We start from the raw sequence: 7,861 nt of genomic DNA, 5'->3' as shown, positions 1-7,861 counted from the left end.
GGGATATGGGGATAGCATGGGAAAGGGGCTTTGAGGTAGGTGATCAGCCATGATCGAATTGAATGACAGAGCAGGCTCGACGGGCTGAATAGCTTACTCCTATGTTCCTCTGTTCCTAAGAGAGTTGGCGCCAGCGCGCAGCCCTGCTTTACCCCACTGCTGATCTTGAAAGCGTCTGATGTTGCTGCATTGTAACTGATGGAACTATGCATGTTCTCGTGGAAAGAAGAGATGATGCCCAAGAGGTCAGGAGGGCAGCGTATGTTCCATTGCAGTTTGAAGAGGCCGTCTCTGCTGACAAGATCAAAGGCCTTAGTGAGGTCAATAAAAATGTGTGAGGCTCTGTGGCGCAATGGATAGCGTGTTGGACTTCTAAATAATGATGAAGACGATATTCAAAGGTTGTGGTTTCAAGTCCCACCAGAGTCAGATTTTGGACCAGAAACAGAGGAGCACAACGGAACAACAAATGAAGAAATGCGCCAAAAGCACAGACTCGGAGACAGAGCGAGAGAGAGAGGAGCAGAGCAGGGGAAAAAAATCGAGGAGTGACGGCACAATGGAGAGTGAGAGCAGGGAAACAGAGAGCCGCTGGGGTGAGGATACAGGGTTTGGTTCTTTCTTCGGTGCAGTGGAAGGAGCTGTTTGGTGAGGATCTGGTAAGCTGTGACATCACAGGCAAGCAGGTAGTTGATTGGTTTGGAAGAACCGACCTGCTTGATGCGCATCTGGTAAGTGATTAAGATCCATTTTAGTCCTAACGTTTAAAATAGTAAACAAACTAGTGGTAAGTTTAATAAAATATGCAATAAAATGAATAATTGAATAAAATATTTAAGTAGTTAATTGAAACACGTTCAGGATGACAGGACAGGTGATGTGTCACAGCTGCAGCATGTGGGAGTTCCTGGATGCCAGTGTGATCCAGGGCAAACACGTCTGCAGTAAGTGTTTGCGGCTCAAAGAGGGAGAAAAAAGGAATGTAGTGGTTGTAGGGGACAGTATAGTAAGGTGGATTGACTCTGTTCTCTGCAGCAAAAGCAAGAGTCCAGACGGCTGTGTTGCCTGCCGGTGCCAGGATTCAGGACATCTGCTCAGGGCTGGAGCGAAACATACAATGGGAGGGGGAGGATCCAGTCGTCGTGGTCCATGTCGGTACCAACGACATAGGCAGGACAAGGATAGAGGTTCTGCAAAGTCAGTATGAGGAACTCGGCACCAAATTAAGAAGCAGAACCTCAAAGTTAATCATCTCTGGATTATTACCTGAGCCATGTGCAAATTGGCATAGGACAAATAAGATTAGAGAAAGTAATGTGCGGCTGAAAGACTGGTGTGGTAGTAGTGGGTTCTGGTTCGTGGGGCATTGGCACCAGTACTGGGGAAAGAGGTGGCTGTACTGTTGGGACGGTCTACACCTGAACCGTGCTGGTGCCGGTGTTCTAGCGAGCCACATAACGAGGGAAGTAGAGACGGTTTTAAACTGAATAGTGGGGGCAATGGATCAAATTTGGGAAGATATGGTGAATCAAGGAGGAGAGACAAGGCAAGAGAGAAAGGTATAAATATGGGAAATGATAAACAGACTGTGACAGGAAGGGACAGAATGTACAAATCTAAGAGTAAATCGACAGATAAGGCTAGAGGTGACAAAAATAATAAAAGGACAAAACTAAATGCTCTGTGTCTGAATGCATGGAGCATTTGAAACAAAACAGATGAACTGGGAGCACAAATAGAATAAATAAGTACGATCTGATAGTCATTACAGAGACATGGCTGCAGGGCGACATAGATTGGGATGTGAATATTGGAGGTGACATGGCGTTTCGGAAGGACAGGAAGCTAGGAAAAGGTGGCGGGGTAGCTCTGTTAATTAATGATGGTATTAGCGTAATAGAGAGGGATGACCTGATTTCTGGAGATCAGGATGCAGAAGCAGTTTGGGTACAAATGAGAAATCATAAAGGCAAGAAGTCACTTGTGGGAGTGGTGTGCAGGCCACCTAACATTAACCACACTGTCGGATGGAATATAAAGGAAGAAATAATGGCAGCTTGTCAGAAAGGTACTGTGATAATTATGGGGGATTTTAATCTACATATAGATTGGAAAATTCAGATGGGCAGAGGTAGCCTAGATGAGGAGTACATAGAATGTTTTGGGGATAATTTCTTGGAACAATACATTCTGGAGCCAACCAGAGAGCAGGCTATACTAGACCTGGCATTGTGCAACGAGATAGGATTAATTAAAGACCTCATAGTTAAGGTGCCCCTAGGTAGTAGCGATTATAATATGATTGAATTTTACATTCAGTTTGAGGGAGAGGAGAGTGGGTCCCAGACTAGTATTTTAAATGTAAATAAGGGCAATTATAAGGTCATGAAAGCAGAGCTAGCTAAAGTGAACTGGCAAATTAGGTTAAGGGATAAGTCAATAGAGATGCAGTGGCAGACATTTAAGGGGATATTTCAGAATACACAGAATAGATACATTTCAACGAGAAAGAAAAGTTCCAAAGGTGGGACTCACCATCCATGGTTCACGAAAACAGTTAAAGATACTATCAAACTTAAAGAAAAAGCCTATAATTGTGCAAAGGTGGGAGGCAGGTCAGAAGATTGGACAGAATATAAAAAACAGCAAAGAATGACTAAAAGATTGATAAGGAAGGTAAAATTAGAGTATGAGAGAAAGCTCGCAAGGAATTTCAAGACAACTAGTAAGAGTTTCGATAGATATTTTAAAAAGAAAAGAGTTAACAAAGCGACTGTTGGTCCTATAGAAAGTGTGTCTGGGGAATTACTAATGGATAATTAAGAGATGGCAGATGAATTGAACAGATACTTTGCATCGGTCTTCACTATTGAGTATACAAATAACATCCCAGTATTAGCCGTATATCAGCAAATTGAAGGGATGGAGGAACTCAAGAAAATTACAATCACCAGGGAAGTGGTACTAAACAAATTGTTGGAGCTGTGGGTTGACAAGTCGCCAGGTCCTGAATTGGCTAGTGAAATAGTTGATGCGCTGGTTTTAATATTCCAAAATTCCCTAGATTCGAGAAGGTTCCGTTAGATTGGAAAAGAGTGAATGTAACTCATTTATTCAAAAAGGGAGGGAGACAGAAAGCAGGACACGACAGGCCAGTTAGCTTAACATTTGTCTTAGGGAAAATGTTTGGAGCTATTACAGAGGATGTTATAGCAGGGCATTTAGAAAAAATTAAGGTAATCAGGCAGAGTCAACATGGTTTTTTGAAAGGGAAATCATGTTTAACCAATTTATTGGAGTTCTTTGAGGGAGTTACATGTGCTGTGGATAAAGGGGAACCAGTGGATGTATTGTATTGCGATTTACAGAAGGATAAGGTGCCATATCAAAGGTTATTGCAGAAAATAAAAGCTCATGGTGTCGGGGGTAACATATTGGCATGGGTAGAAGATTGGCAAGCTGACAGGAAACAGAGAGTCAGCATAAATGGGTCATTTTCTGGTTGGCAAGAAGTAACGAGTGGTGTGCCACAGGGATCTGTGCTGGGGCCTCAACTTTTTACAATTTATATAAATGACTTAGATGAAGGGACCGAAGGTATTGTTGCTAAATTTGCTGATCACAAAGATAGGTAGGAAAGTAGGTCGTGAAGAGGACATAAGGGGGCTACAAAGGGATATAGATAAGTTAAGTAATTGGGCAAAGACCTGGCAAATGGAGTATAATGTGGGAAAGTCGGAAATTGTCCACTATGGCAGGAAGAATAAAAAAGCATATTATCTAAATGGTGAGAGATTGCAGAGCTCTGAGATGCAGAGGGATCTGGGTGTCCGAGGGCATGAATTGCAAAAGGTTAGTATGCAGGTCCAGCACGTAATTAGGAAAGCTAATAGAATGTTATCATTTATCACCATGGGAATTGAATACAATAGTAGGGAGGTTATGCTTCAGCTATACAGGACATTGGTGAGACCTCTTCTGCAGTACTGAGTACTGTACTGGTCTCCTTATTTGCGGAAGGATGTAAATGCATTGGAGGTAGTACAGAGAAAGTTTACGAGACTAATACATGGAATGGGTGGACTGTCTTACGAGGAAAGATTGGACAAGCTAGGCTTGTCTCCGCCAGAGTTTAGAAGAGAAAGAGGCGACATTGTTTGTTATTTAATTTATTAATTAACAAATTAGCTATCCTCCAGTCTTCCGGTACCTCACCCGTGGCTAACGATGATACAAAAATCTCTGCCAGCGCCCCAGCAATCTCCTCCCTTGCTTCCCATAGCATCCTTGGATACATCTGATCAGGCCCTGGGGATTTATCCACCTTAATGCGCTTCAAAACCTCCAACACATCCTCCTTTGTAATGTTGATATGCTGCAGGATATCGCTGTTCCCTCCCTTGAACTCACTAGCTTCCATGACCTTCTCCACGGTAAATACAGACGAGAAATATTCATTTAAGACCTCGCCCATTTCGCGTGGCTTCACACATAGATTGCCACACTGATCCTTAAGGGGACCTACTCTCTCCCGAGCTACCCTTTTACTCTTAATACACTTATAGAATCTTTTAGGATTCTCCTTTATCTTATCTGCCAGGGAAATCTCATGGCCCCTTTTCGCCCTCCTAATTTCCTTCTTAAGTATACTCCTATATCCCCTATACTTCTCGAGGGACTCGCACGATCCCAGCTGCCTGTATCTGACGTATGCCTCCTTCTTTGTCCTAACCAGACCCTCAATATCCCTTGTCAACCAAGGTTCCCTAAACTTGCCAGCCTTGCCCTTCCATCGAACAGGAACATGCTGGCCCTGAACTCTTCCTATTTCACTTTTAAAAGCCTCCCACTTGCCAGACGTCCCTTTACCTGTAAACAGCCTCTCCCATTCAACTTTTGAGAGTTCCTGTCTGATGCCATGGAAATTAGCCTTCCCCCAATTTAGGACTTCAACCTGAGGACCAGTCCTATTCTTTTTCATAACTATCTTGAAGCTAATAGAGTTATGGTCTCTGGTCCCAAAGTGCTACCCAACTGCCATATCAACCACCTGCCCATCCTCATTTCCTAAGAGGAGATCGAGTGTAGCCCCTTCTCTAGTCGGGCCATCCACGTACTGCTTCAGAAAACTATCCTGGATTCACTTAACAAATTCTTCCCCATCTGATCCCTTTGCACTAAGGCAGTCCCAGTCAATATTAGGGAAGTTAAAATCACCTACTATTACAACCCTAGAATTCCTATACCTATCTGTGATTTCCCTACATATATGCTCCTCCACTTCCCCCTGACTATTGGGGGGCCTATAGTATAATCCCATCAAAGGGATCACCCTTTTATTATTTCTAAGTTCTACCAGTATGGCCTCACTGGACATTCACCCCGGGATATCCTCTCTAAGTACTGCCATGATGTCCTCTCTAATCAATAGTGCAACTCCCCCTCCTCTCTTACCTCCACCTCTGTCACGCCGGAAGGATCGGTACCGCGGAACATTGAGCTGCCAGTCCTGCCCATCCCTCAACCACGTTTCCGTAATAGCTACAATGCCACAATCCCATGTACCGATCCATGCTCTGAGTTCATCTGCCTTACCTGTACTTGCATTAATGTAAATGCAGTTTAGCCCACCAGACCTTCCAGGCTCCCTGTCCTGCCCCTGCCTGGCCTGCCTACTGGACTTGCTTGCTTTAACCTCTCCATTTGCCTCAACTATCTCATCGGAGAGACTACTACTTTGGGTCCCACCCCCGCTGCAAGACTAGTTTAAACCCTCCAGTGTATTACTATAAAATCTCCCTACAAGGATATTGGTCCCCTTCCAGTTCAGATGCAACCCGTCCCTCTTGTACAGGTCACCTCTGCACCAGAAGAGATCCCAATGATCCAAGTACCTGAAGCCCTCCCGCCTTCGCCAGTCTTCAGCAACGCATTCATTTTCCTAATCCTCCTATTCCTACCCGCACTAGCACGTGTCACAGGGAGTAATCCTGAGATTACAACCCTAGAGGTCCTGCTCTTTAACCTTCTGCCTAACTCCCTATATTCACTTTGCAGAACCTCATCTCTCTTCCTGCCTATGTCGTTCGTACCAATATGGACCACGATCTCTGGCTGCACACCCTCCCCTTTCAGAATTTCCGGCAGCTGCTCCGAAACATCCTTGACCCTAGTAATAGGGAGGCAACATACCATCCTGGAGTCTCGTTTGCGGCCACAGAAACGCCTATCTGCACCCCTTATGATAGAATCCCCTATCACAATAGCTCTTCCTCCCCTTTTCCTCCCCTGCTGTGCGGCAGAGCCCTCTGTGGTGCCACGGACCGCGCTGTTGCTCTTTTCCCCTGGGAGGTCATCCCCCCAACAGTAACCAAAGTGGTGTATCTGTTTGAGAGGGGGATGGCCACAGGGGACTCCTGCACTACCTGCCTGCTCCAAATATTCCATCTGGTGGTCACCCATCCCTTTTCTGCCTGTGCATCCATTACCAGCGGTGCGACCACCTCACTAAACATGCTATCCATGACGTCCTCAGCTTCGCGGACGCTCCACAGTGAAACCACCCGCAGGTCCAGCTCCATAATGCAAGTAGCCAGTAGCTGCAGCTGGATACACTTCCTGCACACATGGTCGTCATGGAGACTGGGAGTGTTCCTGAATCCCCACATAGCGCAGGAGGAGCATATCACGGGACTGAGTTCTCCTGCCATGACTTACCCTTAGATTAATTAGTTACTCCCTTAATTTAAAAATGCTAATGACACTCGGGGCCTTGTTCTACCCACTACAATCTAAAGTCCTTCATAAGTTACACTGAATAAAAAAAACACTTTAGTAGTACTCATCTTATCAGCAGAGGTTTTTTTTTCACCTAAAAAACTTTGCCCTTTTCTTTATGATATTTAAATACACTAACAGCAGTGACTCACCAACCAATCACCTTGCAGCTCTCCTCTGACGTCACAGTTGGCTTCTTTTTTTTCAAAACTCCAGCACACTGGTAGAGCTCCATTCCACTCCTGGAAGGTAAGAGACTGGGCCTCGATCCTCGGATTGGATTTATAGGCTCCGCTCTCGGCGTTCTCCTCATATCGGTCCATATAGGTCTGCTCCGCTCCGCTCCTCTCCGCTCCCGGAAGGTAATTCACCAGCTTTTGCAGAAAAGTAGGTCTTAAGCTGTTGCAGTACCTGTTAGAAAGATAGTCGAAGCTATTCTGAAGTCATCTTCCAATGTCATCTACATGGAAGCAGGATTTTAAAGGATAAGATGTAGTTTTCAAAAGTCACTTCAATCTTGCTCAAGAGTCTTCACAAAGAAGCCAAGTAAATCTTGATAAAAAGTCATATATATTTAGAGATCTTTTAAAAACCCTTCAATCTTGTTAATAAAAAGTCAGATGTAAATTTAAGAACTCTGATCAGGCCATGCTAAAAACTTACAGACAATTAAGAAATAAAATACAACATTTAAAATGTCTGAGCTCCCTCTGAAAGTTGACCCCTGCTGCTGCCGGTGTCTTCCTGGAATAGTGGAGCTGTTGTGTCAACAGAAAAGTCCTTCCCGAGCGGCCCAGAGCCTGTTGGTACCGGCTTTAATCCAACCCAGGTAAAAATCAGGGTACATTGTGGGCAATGAGCCCAAATTGCTGAACTACAGGTCCCTGTCACTTTAAAGAGTGGGCTGGTGCGATTATGATCAGAGGCTCCTTCTAAGCACATTTCTCACCACCACAACTTCCAGATGCTGGTGTTAGTGTGTGCATGTACCGGCAGTTGCAGTGCTGTTCAGACCCTCAACAGCAGTGAGAGTCTCAGAGTTCACCGCTATTGGGGCTGTAAAATCCAGGCCAATATCTCACAG

The 7,861-nt window shown here is 44.7% G+C and overlaps 1 non-coding gene across 1 annotated transcript; it reads left to right on the top strand.

Annotated features, from left to right (window-relative positions):
• Nucleotides 1-338: 338 nt before the first annotated feature.
• trnar-ucu (transfer RNA arginine (anticodon UCU)) lies at nt 339-429 on the top strand. Its single transcript is given in 2 exon segments — nt 339-375; nt 394-429. It is a non-coding gene; the product is annotated as a tRNA-Arg (tRNA).
• Nucleotides 430-7,861: the final 7,432 nt, after the last annotated feature.

The sequence above is a fragment of the Heterodontus francisci genome, unplaced genomic scaffold (assembly GCF_036365525.1).
Source record: "Heterodontus francisci isolate sHetFra1 unplaced genomic scaffold, sHetFra1.hap1 HAP1_SCAFFOLD_59, whole genome shotgun sequence".
NCBI lineage: Eukaryota > Metazoa > Chordata > Chondrichthyes > Heterodontiformes > Heterodontidae > Heterodontus > Heterodontus francisci.
The sequence above is the reverse complement of the archived record's forward strand: the minus strand, read 5'-3'. Positions and strand labels throughout refer to the sequence as shown.